At 44.6% G+C, this 24460-nt stretch overlaps 3 long non-coding RNA genes across 3 annotated transcripts; all 3 read left to right on the forward strand.

Moving 5' to 3' along the window:
• The first annotated feature begins 476 nt into the window (after positions 1 to 476).
• On the forward strand, positions 477 to 4860 carry LOC135549799 (uncharacterized). The gene is made up of 3 exons (XR_010457029.1): positions 477 to 781; positions 4396 to 4477; positions 4642 to 4860. It is a non-coding gene; the product is annotated as an uncharacterized LOC135549799 (long non-coding RNA).
• A 4848-nt stretch (positions 4861 to 9708) lies between these two features.
• On the forward strand, positions 9709 to 14098 carry LOC135549847 (uncharacterized). The gene is made up of 3 exons (XR_010457033.1): positions 9709 to 10013; positions 13634 to 13715; positions 13880 to 14098. It is a non-coding gene; the product is annotated as an uncharacterized LOC135549847 (long non-coding RNA).
• A 4850-nt stretch (positions 14099 to 18948) lies between these two features.
• On the forward strand, positions 18949 to 23334 carry LOC135549893 (uncharacterized). Its single transcript, XR_010457037.1, has 3 exons — positions 18949 to 19253; positions 22870 to 22951; positions 23116 to 23334. It is a non-coding gene; the product is annotated as an uncharacterized LOC135549893 (long non-coding RNA).
• The last annotated feature ends 1126 nt before the right edge of the window (positions 23335 to 24460 follow it).

Here is a 24460-nt window from a genome sequence, read left to right on the forward strand (position 1 = left end):
CTCAAGATTGAGACATGCTGTGCCCCAATCCTCCTCTCCTTCCTGAGGAGTCTAACTGATGAGCAAGTCCCATGTCTTTTTCCAACCTCACATACAACAATTTATAGTCATAGTGCACCTTCTAACCACAAAGGGGATTTCAAACACTACACCTAACCCTAACATCACTGTAGCCACACCCTAACTCTTCCTGTAAATCAAGAACAAAATGTCTCATGTACTTGCTAATAGCTTAATTAAATACACGTTTATTTTCCCTAACATGGCTATCTAGTGACTCCACTAACTCAACAGCAGTGTGCAGGTACAATATGTTTCCTTTCTTTTCTTTTCTCTAGCCAATGGAGAGTGATTCAGCATGGCATGAAAAATAACGTAAGTCTCTCCACATAAGGTTCTGGTCAAAAGTTGTGCGCTATATAGGGAATGGTGTCATGGAATTACTTGATTGACAAAAACATTACTCTGTTTGTTGGCCATAGCTCACATTCGAGCAGCTCTCCATGCTGTGTCTGAAGATTGTTAAAGTCGTGACCCAGACAGCCCTCCGCATTCTCCTACCAGCGCTAGCTCGTATCATGGGGGTGAACCTGAGGAGTGGGGCAACCTCCCCAGAATCCCAGTGCTCTGAGGATTCCTTAGACAGTCTGGATGAGAGAGAGAAAAGGCTGCTGATCAGTGAGATGAACTACTGGACCAAGGAGAGGAGGAGGAATGGCAGTGCAGGGTGCCGCCAAAAATCCACTTGCAGAACCTCATCACCATGCTGTTCGCCTAAGAGGTATGTTCACAGCAATATTTCAACTTAATAATTGCAAGACCTGACCCATACTTATCATAAATTATTAACTTGGAATTCACACCTTGTAGTTTTAAGTTCTGGTCAGAAATGTTGCCACGGAGGGGTGGGTCCAGGTGAAAGTCATTTTTAACTGGGTAAGCCATAATGTCATCTATGAATAAATAGATCAGGTACATGTCTTTCAGAATTAATCATATTCTGATGTTGTACAAACATAAAAATCAGGCAAAAAAATTGTGTCAGTTGGCTTTCGGCTTCTAGAACTACGGTGGTATGAGATGTAATCCATCATTGCTCTAATTTGGTTTTCAGGCTCACTAATGACCCAGATTAGATACAGTTGGTCACATTTGCATGGCATAAGTGGTGATTGTGTGTTTATCTTCAAGGTCCCAGACCTCATTGCACAGCTTGCCTGCAACTAGAGAGGCTCCCCTCATGGAGGAGCCTCTGAAGGCTCTTTTGGGGTAACGGAAGAGAGCCTCCTGATATCCCTGGTTGAGGGTCACTCCAACCCCACCTCCTCCAGCTCCTTCGAGTTGAGCTGTGCTATCGTGGGGGAGGTGGTACACCAGCTTAACTCTGGCCTCTCAGTGGCCATTCAGGCCAGCCCGGGAGTTGCCCCCTATGGACAGTCAGGACATAGCAGCAGGCAAGGAGGTCATTCGGGTAGCCTCGGTGCAGATTCTGGCCGAGCTACAGAGCCAAACGTCTGAGCCAGAGTGGGTAGGGTTTATCGAGCCCCTCATGGACCCTGTGACCGATGATGTGCTGGATGCCATTGTCGGCACAATGGACAAAATGGCACAGGACTTCAACATCCTATTGGATCTGGCCAAGAAGATGACAATCTTGGGGTCTAGATTTCTGACCAATCTTCAATGTGACCTTGATGTTGAGTGTCCATCTGGGAAAGAAGGGACCACTCACTTTCTCAAAGAGACTGGATCCTCTACCAGTGTGGTGGCCAGAAAGATTCAGACCCTCTCTAGCCCCGACTTTCAGTCTAAAGCCCTGAAGGCGGTGAGCACCATCCTTACAAGGAAAGTCAGCAGCTCTTCTGGCATGGTTCCTTCCTCTAGGCCTTCTAGTGCTGCTCCTAGCCTTACTGAAGCCCCCCTGAATACCAGCTGCACAGCCCTGACATCTGTAACCTCCACTGCCACAGTGATTGTTAAGGCATTTGTGGGAGGCATGGAGACGATAGCATCATTTGAAGGCACATGTGAAGCAGTTGATTGGCCAGTTCCTGTAAATGACCACAAAACAGGATCTTCACAGATGATAACCTTCTCTCTAGCCCGCACACTCTACGGCCGTATACGAGCAAAGCTGAGGGACCTTTTAACTCTATCCACTCGAGAAGAAGGTGTGGCTAAGGATGCTTCTCTTCAGGAGTCTTCAGAAACCCTGGAAAAGGCAACTGTTTCAACTGTTGAAGTCCAGTTACCCAGCACCGAACTTAGTAGAGTTCCCAGTGAGAGCCAACCAATACCAGCTCTCTGTCGCTCCAATCTGGATACCAGTACTCAAGAAGTTCTTAGCAGTGTTTTTTCCATCTACAAGTCAGAGTTATCAAAAGTGGAGAGTAAATCCTTGGCCGTTGTCAGTTCATCTGATGAGTCCCTAGAGGCTTGTTGGTTTGTTGATGGTGTCCTATCAAAGCTCGATGACTATACTATTTCCCAGTCACCCTCACCCAATGAAGACTTGAGCGTGAGTACTCAATATTCTCAACTGAGCTCAGAAGAGAGTGTCAGAATCACAGAGTCCTCTACTAGTCTGATTCAGAGCATTAAGAAGCTCTCTAGCAATGACTTCCAGACTCAGGCAGAAGAGGCAGTGAGTAAAGTGCTGATGAGATCCAGTCATTCCTTTATCACACAGATCAGCCATACTGGTCTTCAGAAAAGTCTGCAGGCTGGCTTATCATCTAGCTCACCATCAGAGATCCATGTCCTTTCAGAATCCATGTCCTCCATGTCCTCTGAGAATACAGCCTCTGTATTAGTGGAAACCTTTGTCAAAGGAATGGCGACTATTTCCCAGAAAAATGAGTCCACTGACACTGTGCTACTGGAAAAAAGTGGGAGAGTTTCGCAGTGCTCCCACGGGGGCTCCCAACTGGATGATACTGAATTGAGTGTTAAAATATCAGAGGAGAAGCTTTGGTCAACAGCTAAGACCATCTGCGTCAGTATGAAGAACACACTTAAGGATTTCTTCACAGGGCTGAAGCCATCCGGATCCGAAAGGACAGAAAATGCTTCTTCCAAAGAGACCCTTGGGGAAATCCTGATTGCTATCCAGAGTGAAATCTCAAACTCAGGGCGAATGAAGGATTCCAGGGAGCTCCTTCAGATCAATGATATGTTAGGAACTATGCTGAAGGAGGTTGAGAAAAGTGAGGATGACAGTGAACAAGTCTGCCAAGACATCCCTAGAACCTGTTCATCTTTGTCCACTTCTTTAAATGGTTGTAGTTCCTTGTCCAGCTCTTCAAAGGGTCCTAGGTCAGAGTGTGAGTTAGAGATCAACCTCCCTGGCACTCCCATCCCTGACCAAGTGCCTTTTGATCTGACCTGCCCCATCGTCAGGAGCTCCTGCATCGACACCAGGGTCTCTAAAATGCCAGAGATTTCTTCAAGTGACCTAAAGGCAAAGATGATGGCACACACAGATGAACCCCTGCATCGTGACAGTCCAATGACTGACAGCAGTCGACCGCCGAGTGCTAAAGCCTCTTTTCGATCCTCCACTCTGTCTTTCACCAGCAAGGGAACCTCTTTGGTACCAAAGGGAGATGGGATTGACATTGAAGAGAAGGAGGTGTGCATCCCCAGCAGCTCTGGCCATCTGAGGGAGCTCTTAATCACCCGGACATCAGCAGTGCCACTGCATTCCCATTGCAGTACTTGATGGACTCCAGCAAAGATGATGGCATCTGTTTTGTCACCATACTGGTGATAAGGTTGCTATCGGTGATCAGACCCTCAGCACTAGATGGACCCTCCCAACAGGCAGCAGATCTGACAGAAACATGTCAGCAACTCATCAGACAAATCCTGTCTGAGTTCTGTGCTGCATCCAGATTCTCCAGGACACAGGCATATTCCCAGAACCTGAACATCCGAAGGGTGTTCAGAGGTGTACATAAAAACCTCATGGAGGAGTTTGGCTCTTATAACACCCTGCAAGCAGCTATTTCCTCCCAGGACCCTGCATTTGACAGAGTCCTGGTCAAGTCCTTGACCCAGCAGCTGGTACAGGGATGCAAGGAGGCGTCAAAACCAGCTTCTGCTGCAACAAACCCATCAGACCAGGCTGAGACAGAGAGGGGGGCTGAGCAGAAAGCAAGAAGGAGCTTCCTTTGCTTTTCAATGACCAAACTCAGGATCAACTTCAAGGTATAGCAGGGAGTCAGCGTTTGTTTTTTGTTCCAGTTAGGTGCTGATGTTATTGATGTGGCTATGATAAGACAAATACATGAAATAAATATGTTTTATTCATCACTAAATTGTTGCCTTGGATTCAGAAGTGTTCCATTTATTTATTTATTCTCTGTACCATTTTCTTTACCTTTCTTCTGTTAGCGTTCCAAGAGAGGAAACAAAAAGGACTGCCATTCAGTCCAGGAACAGACTGCGATTCCCTCTACTGACAGACATTGCATAGGTAAGGATGTTTTAGAGCTCTGCTATAGCTTGTAGTTTTGTTTAGGTGTGTGTTAGAAACATAGGTATGGCTACCAAACTCATAGCACTGTTATTTTTCAATGTTACTATACTGCATCCCTCTCTCACTCTCTCTTACCCCATCCATTTCTCTTGTGTTTCTAGCTCCCGTTGGAGAGGTTTCTCCCTCCATATCTCAGCCTGTCAAAAAACGATCCTTGATTGTCAGGGTCTTTTCAGCAATGATGAAGCCATTCAGGCGCTTCACCAAGAAGAACCTGTAACCTGTTACGCTGCATGAATAACTACTTTTGTAACAGCAAGACTTTTGACAAGAGGAATTTCTGCATGTCTACCCTTTCAAAGTCTATTTGATCAAATAAATGCACATTATTTTACAAGAATTTCAAGTGTTTTGGAAGATTGGTAAAACTGAAGCAGCTTTTCTCAGAGAAATGCACTAGTTCCACTTGGTTACACATTTATTGTGCAGTTTTTGAGTTGGCAGGACTTGGGGCAGCAGGTAGCCTTGTGGTTAGAGTGTTGGGCCAGTAACTGAAAGGTTGCTAGGTCAGATCCCTGAGCTAACCATGTAAAAATATGGACGTTCTGCTCCTGAACAAGGTAGTTAACTCACTGTTCCTAAGCTGTCATTGTAAATAAGAATTTGTTCTGAACTGACTTGTCTAGGAAAATAAATAAAATAACCAGAGCTTGACTCCAATACAATAGTTGCTGCATAGACTGTCAGATAACCAGATGTTCTCAATTAATTTAGTTAGATTGGTAAGAGCTTATTAGCAGCAAGGGGAAAACACATAGAGGAGAATTAGCTATCTGCAGCTAGATCAACCCTCTGAGATGTTTTCTGTATGTTGAAAATATAAGGTCCAACAGTTGACAGTGTATGTCAGAGCAAAAACCAAACTATGAGGTCGATGGAATTGTCCATAAGGCTCAGAGACATGATTGTGTCAAGACACAGATCTGGTGAAGGGTACCAAAATGTTTCTGCAATATTGAAGGTCCCCAAGGACACAGTGGCCTCCATCATTCTTAAACGGAAGAAGTTTGGAACCCCCAAGACTCTTCCTAGAGCTGGCCGCCAGGCCAAACTGAGCAATCGGGGGAGAAGGGCAGTGCAGTGGAGTAGCTTCAACAGCCATAGGCCCAGGGATTTCACATCACATTCCATGATGCAATGCAGAATACGGCTTCACATAGAACAATCACCAAACCCATAAGATAACACTTAGCACAGCCAAACATCATGTATCACATGAAGAGGCATGTGTGTTCTCCAGACGTGATACCTTGTCATGGACCTGCTGTTTTGATCTTCGCTCTCTCTCTCCCTCTCTCCCTCCGTCTCCCTCTCTCTCTCTACCACACCTGCTGTCTCGACCTCTGAATGTTCGGCTATGAAAAGCCAACTGACAATTACTCCGGAGGTGCTGACCTGTTGCACCCTCTGTAACCACATTATTTTGTTGACTTTACTTGAAGAACGATCTGGCCTTAATGGCCATGTACGCTTATAATCTCCACCGGCAGAGCCAGAAGAGGACGAGCCAGCCCTCAGAGCCTGGTTCCTCTCTAGGTTTCTTCCTAGGTTCCTGTTTTTCTAGAGAGTTTTTCCTAGCCACTGTGCTTCTAAATCTGCATTGCATGCTATTTGAGGTTTTAAGCTGGGTGTCGGAAAAAGCATTTTGTGACATCTGCTGATGTAAAAAGGGCTTTATAAATAAATTGTACTGATTGATTGATGATTGATTGTATGAAATGGAGTAGCATATATCCATCATGTAAAATGAACATTGAGCACGGTCTCCATGGAGTATAGCACTGCAGCCTTAGGCAATGTATATTTATGTGGTGCATAACATTATCTCATATCACATGCATGGCAAGTCATGATTGATGTAATTAGATGCTCTGGAGAGATCCCACCCTCCTTCCCCAACACATGTAGAATGCTTAGAAACCACCACAAACCTGTGAAATCGATCAACAGATGATGTTTAATCTCCTCTCAAGGTCTGTTGATTTACAGTATCTCAGAATCAGGAACTGTCATATCCCATGTGATGTGTCAAAACAAGTTGATACATGTGTTATCATGGTGCATTGGGTATGTATTTGTATTTATTGTGGATCCCCTTTAGCTGCAGCAGCTACTCTTCATGGGGTCCAGTAAAATGAAGCAGTTATACAATTGTAAAAACATTCCTATACATTCACAACAGATTTCACAAAATCCATGTTCCTGTTTGATTTCGGGGTAGGCTGTCAACAGCACGTACTGTGACACTATGATATGTATTCTGATCAAGTCAACAATACCTCTAAGCATATCTGACGTCATGTATTTGATATCTTTATGTGAAGGTTAATGTCCATATTGACATCAGTTCATTGTGTTTGAGGACGGTTCACTGACCGGTTTTCAACGAATACGATTAGACTAGTTTAACAGTTACAGAACAGCTGCAGTATCAGAGGCGCAGAGCCTTAATTAACGAGCTACACATAATGGCTGACGACAGCCAGGTAAGGTTCATTTTAGCCTCCGTTTAATGAGCTTTACAGTTGTCCTAATTCCATCTTGTTCTAATGGCAAGTCTGCCTTAAGTGCAGAAACTATGGTTGATATTAGAAAATAAGTATGATTGGAAGTTTAGGCAAGTAATTCCAATTGGGGAATTGTTGTGGGATGTTAGCATACCATATTGCGCGTGTAGCATTCGTGCCGTGGAGGATTGTGTAGGCCGGCAGGTTGCTACAGGATCCTAGTATCATGTATGTTATAGGGATCAGATCTAGCTGACTTTTTCACCTGAACTGCTCATTGGCTGTCCATAATGAGCCCAGCGAGCAGGATGTGTAGCTGGGCTCTGCAATAATTAGCTCCCAGAGCAATTACAAATAACTATTCTTGTTTTAAAAGCGTCATTACAACTAGCAACATAACGGTCAGTCACCTCTAAGCAGGACTCAGTAGAAACGCTCTGTGTTGGATTTGTCCATGTCTCGCTAAATTAACCTAGCTACCATAACAGCCGTGGAGAATTTACACTATAGTTTTAAGGGATCTCTCTGAAGGTTTTAGATGATACAGTGGTGCTTCGTCCTCTGGATGAAGAACCATACATCTCGGCTCGGCTTCATTGCATTATTATTTGGGAAACGTTGACATGCCATTTGTGTTGACGGATGGATGAAAATAATGTAATTATAGTGTCGTGATACATAGGCTAGCAGGAAAATCCGCATGAGATATCCATAGAACTGAGCCCTGCTCCATTTCAGCACCATGCCGCGGTCTCAGGTGCTGCCCAGACTCGCAACATTTCAGCACCATGGCACAGTCCCCTGACGCCAAGAAACGTGTCAGCTCTATGCAGCGGGCAGCTCCACAGTGCTGAAATAGTTCAAGCCCCCTTGAACATCTTTGATTTGAAATAATTCTGCAAGTGGTTATTATTTATTGCACGTCCTAGTTTTGCAGCTTTGCAACCTCAGAATTATAGCTAATGGATGGCAGCGAGTTACGTTTTTGTGCATGGTGATGAATGACGATGCATGATAAACCATAAATTAAACGCAAAAACGTGCACTTAGACATATTTTCGTTCGGCAGAACTTTGACAAGCTTTGATTTGTTTTCTAATTACATTGACAATTCATATAGACATTAGACTTAGGCCTAATTGTGACATCATGTGTGTATGTCATCTTTGGAGAATGCTCTGGCTTCAGCCAATCGGAATCGAGTATTCAACAATGCTTTGGCATAATTCAAGGACATTCATATTCACTTCAGTTGTTTGCCGATGGTTCACTGACGTTTTTTCAAAGGAGGTATTAGTATTTCCTCTAAACAGCCTACAACAATAAGCAACACATCATGTCAGATGACAGCAAGGTATGGTTCATTTAGCCTATTTTGAGTTTAGAGGAGAAATTGCTAACAATATAGTAGGTCACTAACACAGCAGTAGGTCTCACTGGTTTGATCCATGGACTGAAATTTGACCACTATTGCCGTTTTGTTTAAAATAGGAGCGAATAAGTTCTTTCACAAAGTCACAACCTAGGATTGATATTGACCTCTCAATTATCCACCAGAGCGTGAAATGGGAGGATCCCCGGATGACCAAAATAAGGTTGTGGAGAATATGAAGGACGAAACAGAGACACATGAGACCAACAAGAACAGGACAGGAGGCAAGGTATGAAATATGCTGTCCTTTACACATGCTCTGCCTATTTAGGCACAGATCTAGGATTAGTTTACTATCACTAAATCCTAGCCTTAAAGCATTAGGAAGAGACGCTACACTGACCTTAGATCTGCTATAAGACCTATAATCTGTTGTCATGTAGGCTAAACGTAAGTCCAGTGGCTGTGCCAAGAAGACTTCCGTGGAGGAGGACAGCAGCATTGGTGCAGGTCTGAGATTACTTCATGTTGGGTGCAGGTTGTGTTCAAATTCATCAGCACTAATCTGAGAAGATAGTATCTATATAGGTGAAAGCAATATAGTGGAGGGCCGCAGAGAGATGTGCTTTTACCTGTCCAGTGCAATCAAATCACTAAAGGTGAAGGAAATTAGGGATCACGTTCAGATTCAACTTTAGATTTCTCTTTGCGGTTTCCCAGAGTCTTCTCAGACACCCGGGTGTGGTTTCCGGGATAGGGGATCTATCATTGAGCAGCTGGAGAAGGAGGCTCAGAGGACTCTAATGCCTTCTCTCAAGATTGAGACATGCTGTGCCCCAATCCTCCTCTCCTTCCTGAGGAGTCTAACTGATGAGCAAGTCCCATGTCTTTTTCCAACCTCACATACAACAATTTATAGTCATAGTGCACCTTCTAACCACAAAGGGGATTTCAAACACTACACCTAACCCTAACATCACTGTAGCCACACCCCTAACTCTTCCTGTAAATCAAGAACAAAATGTCTCATGTACTTGCTAATAGCTTAATTAAATACACGTTTATTTTCCCTAACATGGCTATCTAGTGACTCCACTAACTCAACAGCAGTGTGCAGGTACAATATGTTTCCTTTCTTTTCTTTTCTCTAGCCAATGGAGAGTGATTCAGCATGGCATGAAAAATAACGTAAGTCTCTCCACATAAGGTTCTGGTCAAAAGTTGTGCGCTATATAGGGAATGGTGTCATGGAATTACTTGATTGACAAAAACATTACTCTGTTTGTTGGCCATAGCTCACATTCGAGCAGCTCTCCATGCTGTGTCTGAAGATTGTTAAAGTCGTGACCCAGACAGCCCTCCGCATTCTCCTACCAGCGCTAGCTCGTATCATGGGGGTGAACCTGAGGAGTGGGGCAACCTCCCCAGAATCCCAGTGCTCTGAGGATTCCTTAGACAGTCTGGATGAGAGAGAGAAAAGGCTGCTGATCAGTGAGATGAACTACTGGACCAAGGAGAGGAGGAGGAATGGCAGTGCAGGGTGCCGCCAAAAATCCACTTGCAGAACCTCATCACCATGCTGTTCGCCTAAGAGGTATGTTCACAGCAATATTTCAACTTAATAATTGCAAGACCTGACCCATACTTATCATAAATTATTAACTTGGAATTCACACCTTGTAGTTTTAAGTTCTGGTCAGAAATGTTGCCACGGAGGGGTGGGTCCAGGTGAAAGTCATTTTTAACTGGGTAAGCCATAATGTCATCTATGAATAAATAGATCAGGTACATGTCTTTCAGAATTAATCATATTCTGATGTTGTACAAACATAAAAATCAGGCAAAAAAATTGTGTCAGTTGGCTTTCGGCTTCTAGAACTACGGTGGTATGAGATGTAATCCATCATTGCTCTAATTTGGTTTTCAGGCTCACTAATGACCCAGATTAGATACAGTTGGTCACATTTGCATGGCATAAGTGGTGATTGTGTGTTTATCTTCAAGGTCCCAGACCTCATTGCACAGCTTGCCTGCAACTAGAGAGGCTCCCCTCATGGAGGAGCCTCTGAAGGCTCTTTTTTGGGGTAACGGAAGAGAGCCTCCTGATATCCCTGGTTGAGGGTCACTCCAACCCCACCTCCTCCAGCTCCTTCGAGTTGAGCTGTGCTATCGTGGGGGAGGTGGTACACCAGCTTAACTCTGGCCTCTCAGTGGCCATTCAGGCCAGCCCGGGGAGTTGCCCCCCTATGGACAGTCAGGACATAGCAGCAGGCAAGGAGGTCATTCGGGTAGCCTCGGTGCAGATTCTGGCCGAGCTACAGAGCCAAACGTCTGAGCCAGAGTGGGTAGGGTTTATCGAGCCCCTCATGGACCCTGTGACCGATGATGTGCTGGATGCCATTGTCGGCACAATGGACAAAATGGCACAGGACTTCAACATCCTATTGGATCTGGCCAAGAAGATGACAATCTTGGGGTCTAGATTTCTGACCAATCTTCAATGTGACCTTGATGTTGAGTGTCCATCTGGGAAAGAAGGGACCACTCACTTTCTCAAAGAGACTGGATCCTCTACCAGTGTGGTGGCCAGAAAGATTCAGACCCTCTCTAGCCCCGACTTTCAGTCTAAAGCCCTGAAGGCGGTGAGCACCATCCTTACAAGGAAAGTCAGCAGCTCTTCTGGCATGGTTCCTTCCTCTAGGCCTTCTAGTGCTGCTCCTAGCCTTACTGAAGCCCCCCCTGAATACCAGCTGCACAGCCCTGACATCTGTAACCTCCACTGCCACAGTGATTGTTAAGGCATTTGTGGGAGGCATGGAGACGATAGCATCATTTGAAGGCACATGTGAAGCAGTTGATTGGCCAGTTCCTGTAAATGACCACAAAACAGGATCTTCACAGATGATAACCTTCTCTCTAGCCCGCACACTCTACGGCCGTATACGAGCAAAGCTGAGGGACCTTTTAACTCTATCCACTCGAGAAGAAGGTGTGGCTAAGGATGCTTCTCTTCAGGAGTCTTCAGAAACCCTGGAAAAGGCAACTGTTTCAACTGTTGAAGTCCAGTTACCCAGCACCGAACTTAGTAGAGTTCCCAGTGAGAGCCAACCAATACCAGCTCTCTGTCGCTCCAATCTGGATACCAGTACTCAAGAAGTTCTTAGCAGTGTTTTTTCCATCTACAAGTCAGAGTTATCAAAAGTGGAGAGTAAATCCTTGGCCGTTGTCAGTTCATCTGATGAGTCCCTAGAGGCTTGTTGGTTTGTTGATGGTGTCCTATCAAAGCTCGATGACTATACTATTTCCCAGTCACCCTCACCCAATGAAGACTTGAGCGTGAGTACTCAATATTCTCAACTGAGCTCAGAAGAGAGTGTCAGAATCACAGAGTCCTCTACTAGTCTGATTCAGAGCATTAAGAAGCTCTCTAGCAATGACTTCCAGACTCAGGCAGAAGAGGCAGTGAGTAAAGTGCTGATGAGATCCAGTCATTCCTTTATCACACAGATCAGCCATACTGGTCTTCAGAAAAGTCTGCAGGCTGGCTTATCATCTAGCTCACCATCAGAGATCCATGTCCTTTCAGAATCCATGTCCTCCATGTCCTCTGAGAATACAGCCTCTGTATTAGTGGAAACCTTTGTCAAAGGAATGGCGACTATTTCCCAGAAAAATGAGTCCACTGACACTGTGCTACTGGAAAAAAGTGGGAGAGTTTCGCAGTGCTCCCACGGGGGCTCCCAACTGGATGATACTGAATTGAGTGTTAAAATATCAGAGGAGAAGCTTTGGTCAACAGCTAAGACCATCTGCGTCAGTATGAAGAACACACTTAAGGATTTCTTCACAGGGCTGAAGCCATCCGGATCCGAAAGGACAGAAAATGCTTCTTCCAAAGAGACCCTTGGGGAAATCCTGATTGCTATCCAGAGTGAAATCTCAAACTCAGGGCGAATGAAGGATTCCAGGGAGCTCCTTCAGATCAATGATATGTTAGGAACTATGCTGAAGGAGGTTGAGAAAAGTGAGGATGACAGTGAACAAGTCTGCCAAGACATCCCTAGAACCTGTTCATCTTTGTCCACTTCTTTAAATGGTTGTAGTTCCTTGTCCAGCTCTTCAAAGGGTCCTAGGTCAGAGTGTGAGTTAGAGATCAACCTCCCTGGCACTCCCATCCCTGACCAAGTGCCTTTTGATCTGACCTGCCCCATCGTCAGGAGCTCCTGCATCGACACCAGGGTCTCTAAAATGCCAGAGATTTCTTCAAGTGACCTAAAGGCAAAGATGATGGCACACACAGATGAACCCCTGCATCGTGACAGTCCAATGACTGACAGCAGTCGACCGCCGAGTGCTAAAGCCTCTTTTCGATCCTCCACTCTGTCTTTCACCAGCAAGGGAACCTCTTTGGTACCAAAGGGAGATGGGATTGACATTGAAGAGAAGGAGGTGTGCATCCCCAGCAGCTCTGGCCATCTGAGGGAGCTCTTAATCACCCCGGACATCAGCAGTGCCACTGCATTCCCATTGCAGTACTTGATGGACTCCAGCAAAGATGATGGCATCTGTTTTGTCACCATACTGGTGATAAGGTTGCTATCGGTGATCAGACCCTCAGCACTAGATGGACCCTCCCAACAGGCAGCAGATCTGACAGAAACATGTCAGCAACTCATCAGACAAATCCTGTCTGAGTTCTGTGCTGCATCCAGATTCTCCAGGACACAGGCATATTCCCAGAACCTGAACATCCGAAGGGTGTTCAGAGGTGTACATAAAAACCTCATGGAGGAGTTTGGCTCTTATAACACCCTGCAAGCAGCTATTTCCTCCCAGGACCCTGCATTTGACAGAGTCCTGGTCAAGTCCTTGACCCAGCAGCTGGTACAGGGATGCAAGGAGGCGTCAAAACCAGCTTCTGCTGCAACAAACCCATCAGACCAGGCTGAGACAGAGAGGGGGGCTGAGCAGAAAGCAAGAAGGAGCTTCCTTTGCTTTTCAATGACCAAACTCAGGATCAACTTCAAGGTATAGCAGGGAGTCAGCGTTTGTTTTTTGTTCCAGTTAGGTGCTGATGTTATTGATGTGGCTATGATAAGACAAATACATGAAATAAATATGTTTTATTCATCACTAAATTGTTGCCTTGGATTCAGAAGTGTTCCATTTATTTATTTATTCTCTGTACCATTTTCTTTACCTTTCTTCTGTTAGCGTTCCAAGAGAGGAAACAAAAAGGACTGCCATTCAGTCCAGGAACAGACTGCGATTCCCTCTACTGACAGACATTGCATAGGTAAGGATGTTTTAGAGCTCTGCTATAGCTTGTAGTTTTGTTTAGGTGTGTGTTAGAAACATAGGTATGGCTACCAAACTCATAGCACTGTTATTTTTCAATGTTACTATACTGCATCCCTCTCTCACTCTCTCTTACCCCATCCATTTCTCTTGTGTTTCTAGCTCCCGTTGGAGAGGTTTCTCCCTCCATATCTCAGCCTGTCAAAAAACGATCCTTGATTGTCAGGGTCTTTTCAGCAATGATGAAGCCATTCAGGCGCTTCACCAAGAAGAACCTGTAACCTGTTACGCTGCATGAATAACTACTTTTGTAACAGCAAGACTTTTGACAAGAGGAATTTCTGCATGTCTACCCTTTCAAAGTCTATTTGATCAAATAAATGCACATTATTTTACAAGAATTTCAAGTGTTTTGGAAGATTGGTAAAACTGAAGCAGCTTTTCTCAGAGAAATGCACTAGTTCCACTTGGTTACACATTTATTGTGCAGTTTTTGAGTTGGCAGGACTTGGGGCAGCAGGTAGCCTTGTGGTTAGAGTGTTGGGCCAGTAACTGAAAGGTTGCTAGGTCAGATCCCTGAGCTAACCATGTAAAAATATGGACGTTCTGCTCCTGAACAAGGTAGTTAACTCACTGTTCCTAAGCTGTCATTGTAAATAAGAATTTGTTCTGAACTGACTTGTCTAGGAAAATAAATAAAATAACCAGAGCTTGACTCCAATACAATAGTTGCTGCATAGACTGTCAGATAACCAGATGTTCTCAATTAATTTAGTTAGATTGGTAAGAGCTTATTAGCAGCAAGGGGAAAACACATAGAGGAGAATTAGCTATCTGCAGCTAGATCAACCCTCTGAGATGTTTTCTGTATGTTGAAAATATAAGGTCCAACAGTTGACAGTGTATGTCAGAGCAAAAACCAAACTATGAGGTCGATGGAATTGTCCATAAGGCTCAGAGACATGATTGTGTCAAGACACAGATCTGGTGAAGGGTACCAAAATGTTTCTGCAATATTGAAGGTCCCCAAGGACACAGTGGCCTCCATCATTCTTAAACGGAAGAAGTTTGGAACCCCCAAGACTCTTCCTAGAGCTGGCCGCCAGGCCAAACTGAGCAATCGGGGGAGAAGGGCAGTGCAGTGGAGTAGCTTCAACAGCCATAGGCCCAGGGATTTCACATCACATTCCATGATGCAATGCAGAATACGGCTTCACATAGAACAATCACCAAACCCATAAGATAACACTTAGCACAGCCAAACATCATGTATCACATGAAGAGGCATGTGTGTTCTCCAGACGTGATACCTTGTCATGGACCTGCTGTTTTGATCTTCGCTCTCTCTCTCCCTCTCTCCCTCCGTCTCCCTCTCTCTCTCTACCACACCTGCTGTCTCGACCTCTGAATGTTCGGCTATGAAAAGCCAACTGACAATTACTCCGGAGGTGCTGACCTGTTGCACCCTCTGTAACCACATTATTTTGTTGACTTTACTTGAAGAACGATCTGGCCTTAATGGCCATGTACGCTTATAATCTCCACCGGCAGAGCCAGAAGAGGACGAGCCAGCCCTCAGAGCCTGGTTCCTCTCTAGGTTTCTTCCTAGGTTCCTGTTTTTCTAGAGAGTTTTTCCTAGCCACTGTGCTTCTAAATCTGCATTGCATGCTATTTGAGGTTTTAAGCTGGGTGTCGGAAAAAGCATTTTGTGACATCTGCTGATGTAAAAAGGGCTTTATAAATAAATTGTACTGATTGATTGATGATTGATTGTATGAAATGGAGTAGCATATATCCATCATGTAAAATGAACATTGAGCACGGTCTCCATGGAGTATAGCACTGCAGCCTTAGGCAATGTATATTTATGTGGTGCATAACATTATCTCATATCACATGCATGGCAAGTCATGATTGATGTAATTAGATGCTCTGGAGAGATCCCACCCTCCTTCCCCAACACATGTAGAATGCTTAGAAACCACCACAAACCTGTGAAATCGATCAACAGATGATGTTTAATCTCCTCTCAAGGTCTGTTGATTTACAGTATCTCAGAATCAGGAACTGTCATATCCCATGTGATGTGTCAAAACAAGTTGATACATGTGTTATCATGGTGCATTGGGTATGTATTTGTATTTATTGTGGATCCCCTTTAGCTGCAGCAGCTACTCTTCATGGGGTCCAGTAAAATGAAGGCAGTTATACAATTGTAAAAACATTCCTATACATTCACAACAGATTTCACAAAATCCATGTTCCTGTTTGATTTCGGGGTAGGCTGTCAACAGCACGTACTGTGACACTATGATATGTATTCTGATCAAGTCAACAATACCTCTAAGCATATCTGACGTCATGTATTTGATATCTTTATGTGAAGGTTAATGTCCATATTGACATCAGTTCATTGTGTTTGAGGACGGTTCACTGACCGGTTTTCAACGAATACGATTAGACTAGTTTAACAGTTACAGAACAGCTGCAGTATCAGAGGCGCAGAGCCTTAATTAACGAGCTACACATAATGGCTGACGACAGCCAGGTAAGGTTCATTTTAGCCTCCGTTTAATGAGCTTTACAGTTGTCCTAATTCCATCTTGTTCTAATGGCAAGTCTGCCTTAAGTGCAGAAACTATGGTTGATATTAGAAAATAAGTATGATTGGAAGTTTAGGCAAGTAATTCCAATTGGGGAATTGTTGTGGGATGTTAGCATACCATATTGCGCGTGTAGCATTCGTGCCGTGGAGGATTGTGTAGGCCGGCAGGTTGCTACAGGATCCTAGTATCATGTATGTTATAGGGATCAGATCTAGCTGACTTTTTCACCTGAACTGCTCATTGGCTGTCCATAATGAGCCCAGCGAGCAGGATGTGTAGCTGGGCTCTGCAATAATTAGCTCCCAGAGCAATTACAAATAACTATTCTTGTTTTAAAAGCGTCATTACAACTAGCAACATAACGGTCAGTCACCTCTAAGCAGGACTCAGTAGAAACGCTCTGTGTTGGATTTGTCCATGTCTCGCTAAATTAACCTAGCTACCATAACAGCCGTGGAGAATTTACACTATAGTTTTAAGGGATCTCTCTGAAGGTTTTAGATGATACAGTGGTGCTTCGTCCTCTGGATGAAGAACCATACATCTCGGCTCGGCTTCATTGCATTATTATTTGGGAAACGTTGACATGCCATTTGTGTTGACGGATGGATGAAAATAATGTAATTATAGTGTCGTGATACATAGGCTAGCAGGAAAATCCGCATGAGATATCCATAGAACTGAGCCCTGCTCCATTTCAGCACCATGCCGCGGTCTCAGGTGCTGCCCAGACTCGCAACATTTCAGCACCATGGCACAGTCCCCTGACGCCAAGAAACGTGTCAGCTCTATGCAGCGGGCAGCTCCACAGTGCTGAAATAGTTCAAGCCCCCTTGAACATCTTTGATTTGAAATAATTCTGCAAGTGGTTATTATTTATTGCACGTCCTAGTTTTGCAGCTTTGCAACCTCAGAATTATAGCTAATGGATGGCAGCGAGTTACGTTTTTGTGCATGGTGATGAATGACGATGCATGATAAACCATAAATTAAACGCAAAAACGTGCACTTAGACATATTTTCGTTCGGCAGAACTTTGACAAGCTTTGATTTGTTTTCTAATTACATTGACAATTCATATAGACATTAGACTTAGGCCTAATTGTGACATCATGTGTGTATGTCATCTTTGGAGAATGCTCTGGCTTCAGCCAATCGGAATCGAGTATTCAACAATGCTTTGGCATAATTCAAGGACATTCATATTCACTTCAGTTGTTTGCCGATGGTTCACTGACGTTTTTTCAAAGGAGGTATTAGTATTTCCTCTAAACAGCCTACAACAATAAGCAACACATCATGTCAGATGACAGCAAGGTATGGTTCATTTAGCCTATTTTGAGTTTAGAGGAGAAATTGCTAACAATATAGTAGGTCACTAACACAGCAGTAGGTCTCACTGGTTTGATCCATGGACTGAAATTTGACCACTATTGCCGTTTTGTTTAAAATAGGAGCGAATAAGTTCTTTCACAAAGTCACAACCTAGGATTGATATTGACCTCTCAATTATCCACCAGAGCGTGAAATGGGAGGATCCCCCGGATGACCAAAATAAGGTTGTGGAGAATATGAAGGACGAAACAGAGACACATGAGACCAACAAGAACAGGACAGGAGGCAAGGTATGAAATATGCTGTCCTTTACACATGCTCTGCCTATTTAGGCACAGATCTAGGATTAGTTTACTATCACTAAATCCTAGCCTTAAAGCATTAGGAAGAGACGCTACACTGACCTTAGATCTGCTATAAGACCTATAATCTGTTGTCATGTAGGCTAAACGTAAGTCCAGTGGCTGTGCCAAGAAGACTTCCGTGGAGGAGGACAGCAGCATTGGTGCAGGTCTGAGATTACTTCATGTTGGGTGCAGGTTGTGTTCAAATTCATCAGCACTAATCTGAGAAGATAGTATCTATATAGGTGAAAGCAATATAGTGGAGGGCCGCAGAGAGATGTGCTTTTACCTGTCCAGTGCAATCAAATCACTAAAGGTGAAGGAAATTAGGGATCACGTTCAGATTCAACTTTAGATTTCTCTTTGCGGTTTCCCAGAGTCTTCTCAGACACCCGGGTGTGGTTTCCGGGATAGGGGATCTATCATTGAGCAGCTGGAGAAGGAGGCTCAGAGGACTCTAATGCCTTCTCTCAAGATTGAGACATGCTGTGCCCCAATCCTCCTCTCCTTCCTGAGGAGTCTAACTGATGAGCAAGTCCCATGTCTTTTTCCAACCTCACATACAACAATTTATAGTCATAGTGCACCTTCTAACCACAAAGGGGATTTCAAACACTACACCTAACCCTAACATCACTGTAGCCACACCCCTAACTCTTCCTGTAAATCAAGAACAAAATGTCTCATGTACTTGCTAATAGCTTAATTAAATACACGTTTATTTTCCCTAACATGGCTATCTAGTGACTCCACTAACTCAACAGCAGTGTGCAGGTACAATATGTTTCCTTTCTTTTCTTTTCTCTAGCCAATGGAGAGTGATTCAGCATGGCATGAAAAATAACGTAAGTCTCTCCACATAAGGTTCTGGTCAAAAGTTGTGCGCTATATAGGGAATGGTGTCATGGAATTACTTGATTGACAAAAACATTACTCTGTTTGTTGGCCATAGCTCACATTCGAGCAGCTCTCCATGCTGTGTCTGAAGATTGTTAAAGTCGTGACCCAGACAGCCCTCCGCATTCTCCTACCAGCGCTAGCTCGTATCATGGGGGTGAACCTGAGGAGTGGGGCAACCTCCCCAGAATCCCAGTGCTCTGAGGATTCCTTAGACAGTCTGGATGAGAGAGAGAAAAGGCTGCTGATCAGTGAGATGAACTACTGGACCAAGGAGAGGAGGAGGAATGGCAGTGCAGGGTGCCGCCAAAAATCCACTTGCAGAACCTCATCACCATGCTGTTCGCCTAAGAGGTATGTTCACAGCAATATTTCAACTTAATAATTGCAAGACCTGACCCATACTTATCATAAATTATTAACTTGGAATTCACACCTTGTAGTTTTAAGTTCTGGTCAGAAATGTTGCCACGGAGGGGTGGGTCCAGGTGAAAGTCATTTTTAACTGGGTAAGCCATAATGTCATCTATGAATAAATAGATCAGGTACATGTCTTTCAGAATTAATCATATTCTGATGTTGTACAAACATAAAAATCAGGCAAAAAAATTGTGTCAGTTGGCTTTCGGCTTCTAGAACTACGGTGGTATGAGATGTAATCCATCATTGCTCTAATTTGGTTTTCAGGCTCACTAATGACCCAGATTAGATACAGTTGGTCACATTTGCATGGCATAAGTGGTGATTGTGTGTTTATCTTCAAGGTCCCAGACCTCATTGCACAGCTTGCCTGCAACTAGAGAGGCTCCCCTCATGGAGGAGCCTCTGAAGGCTCTTTTGGGGTAACGGAAGAGAGCCTCCTGATATCCCTGGTTGAGGGTCACTCCAACCCCACCTCCTCCAGCTCCTTCGAGTTGAGCTGTGCTATCGTGGGGGAGGTGGTACACCAGCTTAACTCTGGCCTCTCAGTGGCCATTCAGGCCAGCCCGGGAGTTGCCCCCTATGGACAGTCAGGACATAGCAGCAGGCAAGGAGGTCATTCGGGTAGCCTCGGTGCAGATTCTGGCCGAGCTACAGAGCCAAACGTCTGAGCCAGAGTGGGTAGGGTTTATCGAGCCCCTCATGGACCCTGTGACCGATGATGTGCTGGATGCCATTGTCGGCACAATGGACAAAATGGCACAGGACTTCAACATCCTATTGGATCTGGCCAAGAAGATGACAATCTTGGGGTCTAGATTTCTGACCAATCTTCAATGTGACCTTGATGTTGAGTGTCCATCTGGGGAAAGAAGGGACCACTCACTTTCTCAAAGAGACTGGATCCTCTACCAGTGTGGTGGCCAGAAAGATTCAGACCCTCTCTAGCCCCGACTTTCAGTCTAAAGCCCTGAAGGCGGTGAGCACCATCCTTACAAGGAAAGTCAGCAGCTCTTCTGGCATGGTTCCTTCCTCTAGGCCTTCTAGTGCTGCTCCTAGCCTTACTGAAGCCCCCCTGAATACCAGCTGCACAGCCCTGACATCTGTAACCTCCACTGCCACAGTGATTGTTAAGGCATTTGTGGGAGGCATGGAGACGATAGCATCATTTGAAGGCACATGTGAAGCAGTTGATTGGCCAGTTCCTGTAAATGACCACAAAACAGGATCTTCACAGATGATAACCTTCTCTCTAGCCCGCACACTCTACGGCCGTATACGAGCAAAGCTGAGGGACCTTTTAACTCTATCCACTCGAGAAGAAGGTGTGGCTAAGGATGCTTCTCTTCAGGAGTCTTCAGAAACCCTGGAAAAGGCAACTGTTTCAACTGTTGAAGTCCAGTTACCCAGCACCGAACTTAGTAGAGTTCCCAGTGAGAGCCAACCAATACCAGCTCTCTGTCGCTCCAATCTGGATACCAGTACTCAAGAAGTTCTTAGCAGTGTTTTTTCCATCTACAAGTCAGAGTTATCAAAAGTGGAGAGTAAATCCTTGGCCGTTGTCAGTTCATCTGATGAGTCCCTAGAGGCTTGTTGGTTTGTTGATGGTGTCCTATCAAAGCTCGATGACTATACTATTTCCCAGTCACCCTCACCCAATGAAGACTTGAGCGTGAGTACTCAATATTCTCAACTGAGCTCAGAAGAGAGTGTCAGAATCACAGAGTCCTCTACTAGTCTGATTCAGAGCATTAAGAAGCTCTCTAGCAATGACTTCCAGACTCAGGCAGAAGAGGCAGTGAGTAAAGTGCTGATGAGATCCAGTCATTCCTTTATCACACAGATCAGCCATACTGGTCTTCAGAAAAGTCTGCAGGCTGGCTTATCATCTAGCTCACCATCAGAGATCCATGTCCTTTCAGAATCCATGTCCTCCATGTCCTCTGAGAATACAGCCTCTGTATTAGTGGAAACCTTTGTCAAAGGAATGGCGACTATTTCCCAGAAAAATGAGTCCACTGACACTGTGCTACTGGAAAAAAGTGGGAGAGTTTCGCAGTGCTCCCACGGGGGCTCCCAACTGGATGATACTGAATTGAGTGTTAAAATATCAGAGGAGAAGCTTTGGTCAACAGCTAAGACCATCTGCGTCAGTATGAAGAACACACTTAAGGATTTCTTCACAGGGCTGAAGCCATCCGGATCCGAAAGGACAGAAAATGCTTCTTCCAAAGAGACCCTTGGGGAAATCCTGATTGCTATCCAGAGTGAAATCTCAAACTCAGGGCGAATGAAGGATTCCAGGGAGCTCCTTCAGATCAATGATATGTTAGGAACTATGCTGAAGGAGGTTGAGAAAAGTGAGGATGACAGTGAACAAGTCTGCCAAGACATCCCTAGAACCTGTTCATCTTTGTCCACTTCTTTAAATGGTTGTAGTTCCTTGTCCAGCTCTTCAAAGGGTCCTAGGTCAGAGTGTGAGTTAGAGATCAACCTCCCTGGCACTCCCATCCCTGACCAAGTGCCTTTTGATCTGACCTGCCCCATCGTCAGGAGCTCCTGCATCGACACCAGGGTCTCTAAAATGCCAGAGATTTCTTCAAGTGACCTAAAGGCAAAGATGATGGCACACACAGATGAACCCCTGCATCGTGACAGTCCAATGACTGACAGCAGTCGACCGCCGAGTGCTAAAGCCTCTTTTCGATCCTCCACTCTGTCTTTCACCAGCAAGGGAACCTCTTTGGTACCAAAGGGAGATGGGATTGACATTGAAGAGAAGGAGGTGTGCATCCCCAGCAGCTCTGGCCATCTGAGGGAGCTCTTAATCACCCCGGACATCAGCAGTGCCACTGCATTCCCATTGCAGTACTTGATGGACTCCAGCAAAGATGATGGCATCTGTTTTGTCACCATACTGGTGATAAGGTTGCTATCGGTGATCAGACCCTCAGCACTAGATGGACCCTCCCAACAGGCAGCAGATCTGACAGAAACATGTCAGCAACTCATCAGACAAATCCTGTCTGAGTTCTGTGCTGCATCCAGATTCTCCAGGACACAGGCATATTCCCAGAACCTGAACATCCGAAGGGTGTTCAGAGGTGTACATAAAAACCTCATGGAGGAGTTTGGCTCTTATAACACCCTGCAAGCAGCTATTTCCTCCCAGGACCCTGCATTTGACAGAGTCCTGGTCAAGTCCTTGACCCAGCAGCTGGTACAGGGATGCAAGGAGGCGTCAAAACCAGCTTCTGCTGCAACAAACCCATCAGACCAGGCTGAGACAGAGAGGGGGGCTGAGCAGAAAGCAAGAAGGAGCTTCCTTTGCTTTTCAATGACCAAACTCAGGATCAACTTCAAGGTATAGCAGGGAGTCAGCGTTTGTTTTTTGTTCCAGTTAGGTGCTGATGTTATTGATGTGGCTATGATAAGACAAATACATGAAATAAATATGTTTTATTCATCACTAAATTGTTGCCTTGGATTCAGAAGTGTTCCATTTATTTATTTATTCTCTGTACCATTTTCTTTACCTTTCTTCTGTTAGCGTTCCAAGAGAGGAAACAAAAAGGACTGCCATTCAGTCCAGGAACAGACTGCGATTCCCTCTACTGACAGACATTGCATAGGTAAGGATGTTTTAGAGCTCTGCTATAGCTTGTAGTTTTGTTTAGGTGTGTGTTAGAAACATAGGTATGGCTACCAAACTCATAGCACTGTTATTTTTCAATGTTACTATACTGCATCCCTCTCTCACTCTCTCTTACCCCATCCATTTCTCTTGTGTTTCTAGCTCCCGTTGGAGAGGTTTCTCCCTCCATATCTCAGCCTGTCAAAAAACGATCCTTGATTGTCAGGGTCTTTTCAGCAATGATGAAGCCATTCAGGCGCTTCACCAAGAAGAACCTGTAACCTGTTACGCTGCATGAATAACTACTTTTGTAACAGCAAGACTTTTGACAAGAGGAATTTCTGCATGTCTACCCTTTCAAAGTCTATTTGATCAAATAAATGCACATTATTTTACAAGAATTTCAAGTGTTTTGGAAGATTGGTAAAACTGAAGCAGCTTTTCTCAGAGAAATGCACTAGTTCCACTTGGTTACACATTTATTGTGCAGTTTTTGAGTTGGCAGGACTTGGGGCAGCAGGTAGCCTTGTGGTTAGAGTGTTGGGCCAGTAACTGAAAGGTTGCTAGGTCAGATCCCTGAGCTAACCATGTAAAAATATGGACGTTCTGCTCCTGAACAAGGTAGTTAACTCACTGTTCCTAAGCTGTCATTGTAAATAAGAATTTGTTCTGAACTGACTTGTCTAGGAAAATAAATAAAATAACCAGAGCTTGACTCCAATACAATAGTTGCTGCATAGACTGTCAGATAACCAGATGTTCTCAATTAATTTAGTTAGATTGGTAAGAGCTTATTAGCAGCAAGGGGAAAACACATAGAGGAGAATTAGCTATCTGCAGCTAGATCAACCCTCTGAGATGTTTTCTGTATGTTGAAAATATAAGGTCCAACAGTTGACAGTGTATGTCAGAGCAAAAACCAAACTATGAGGTCGATGGAATTGTCCATAAGGCTCAGAGACATGATTGTGTCAAGACACAGATCTGGTGAAGGGTACCAAAATGTTTCTGCAATATTGAAGGTCCCCAAGGACACAGTGGCCTCCATCATTCTTAAACGGAAGAAGTTTGGAACCCCCAAGACTCTTCCTAGAGCTGGCCGCCAGGCCAAACTGAGCAATCGGGGGAGAAGGGCAGTGCAGTGGAGTAGCTTCAACAGCCATAGGCCCAGGGATTTCACATCACATTCCATGATGCAATGCAGAATACGGCTTCACATAGAACAATCACCAAACCCATAAGATAACACTTAGCACAGCCAAACATCATGTATCACATGAAGAGGCATGTGTGTTCTCCAGACGTGATACCTTGTCATGGACCTGCTGTTTTGATCTTCGCTCTCTCTCTCCCTCTCTCCCTCCGTCTCCCTCTCTCTCTCTACCACACCTGCTGTCTCGACCTCTGAATGTTCGGCTATGAAAAGCCAACTGACAATTACTCCGGAGGTGCTGACCTGTTGCACCCTCTGTAACCACATTATTTTGTTGACTTTACTTGAAGAACG

Source organism: Oncorhynchus masou, chromosome 1 (assembly GCF_036934945.1).
Source record: "Oncorhynchus masou masou isolate Uvic2021 chromosome 1, UVic_Omas_1.1, whole genome shotgun sequence".
Lineage (NCBI taxonomy): Eukaryota > Metazoa > Chordata > Actinopteri > Salmoniformes > Salmonidae > Oncorhynchus > Oncorhynchus masou.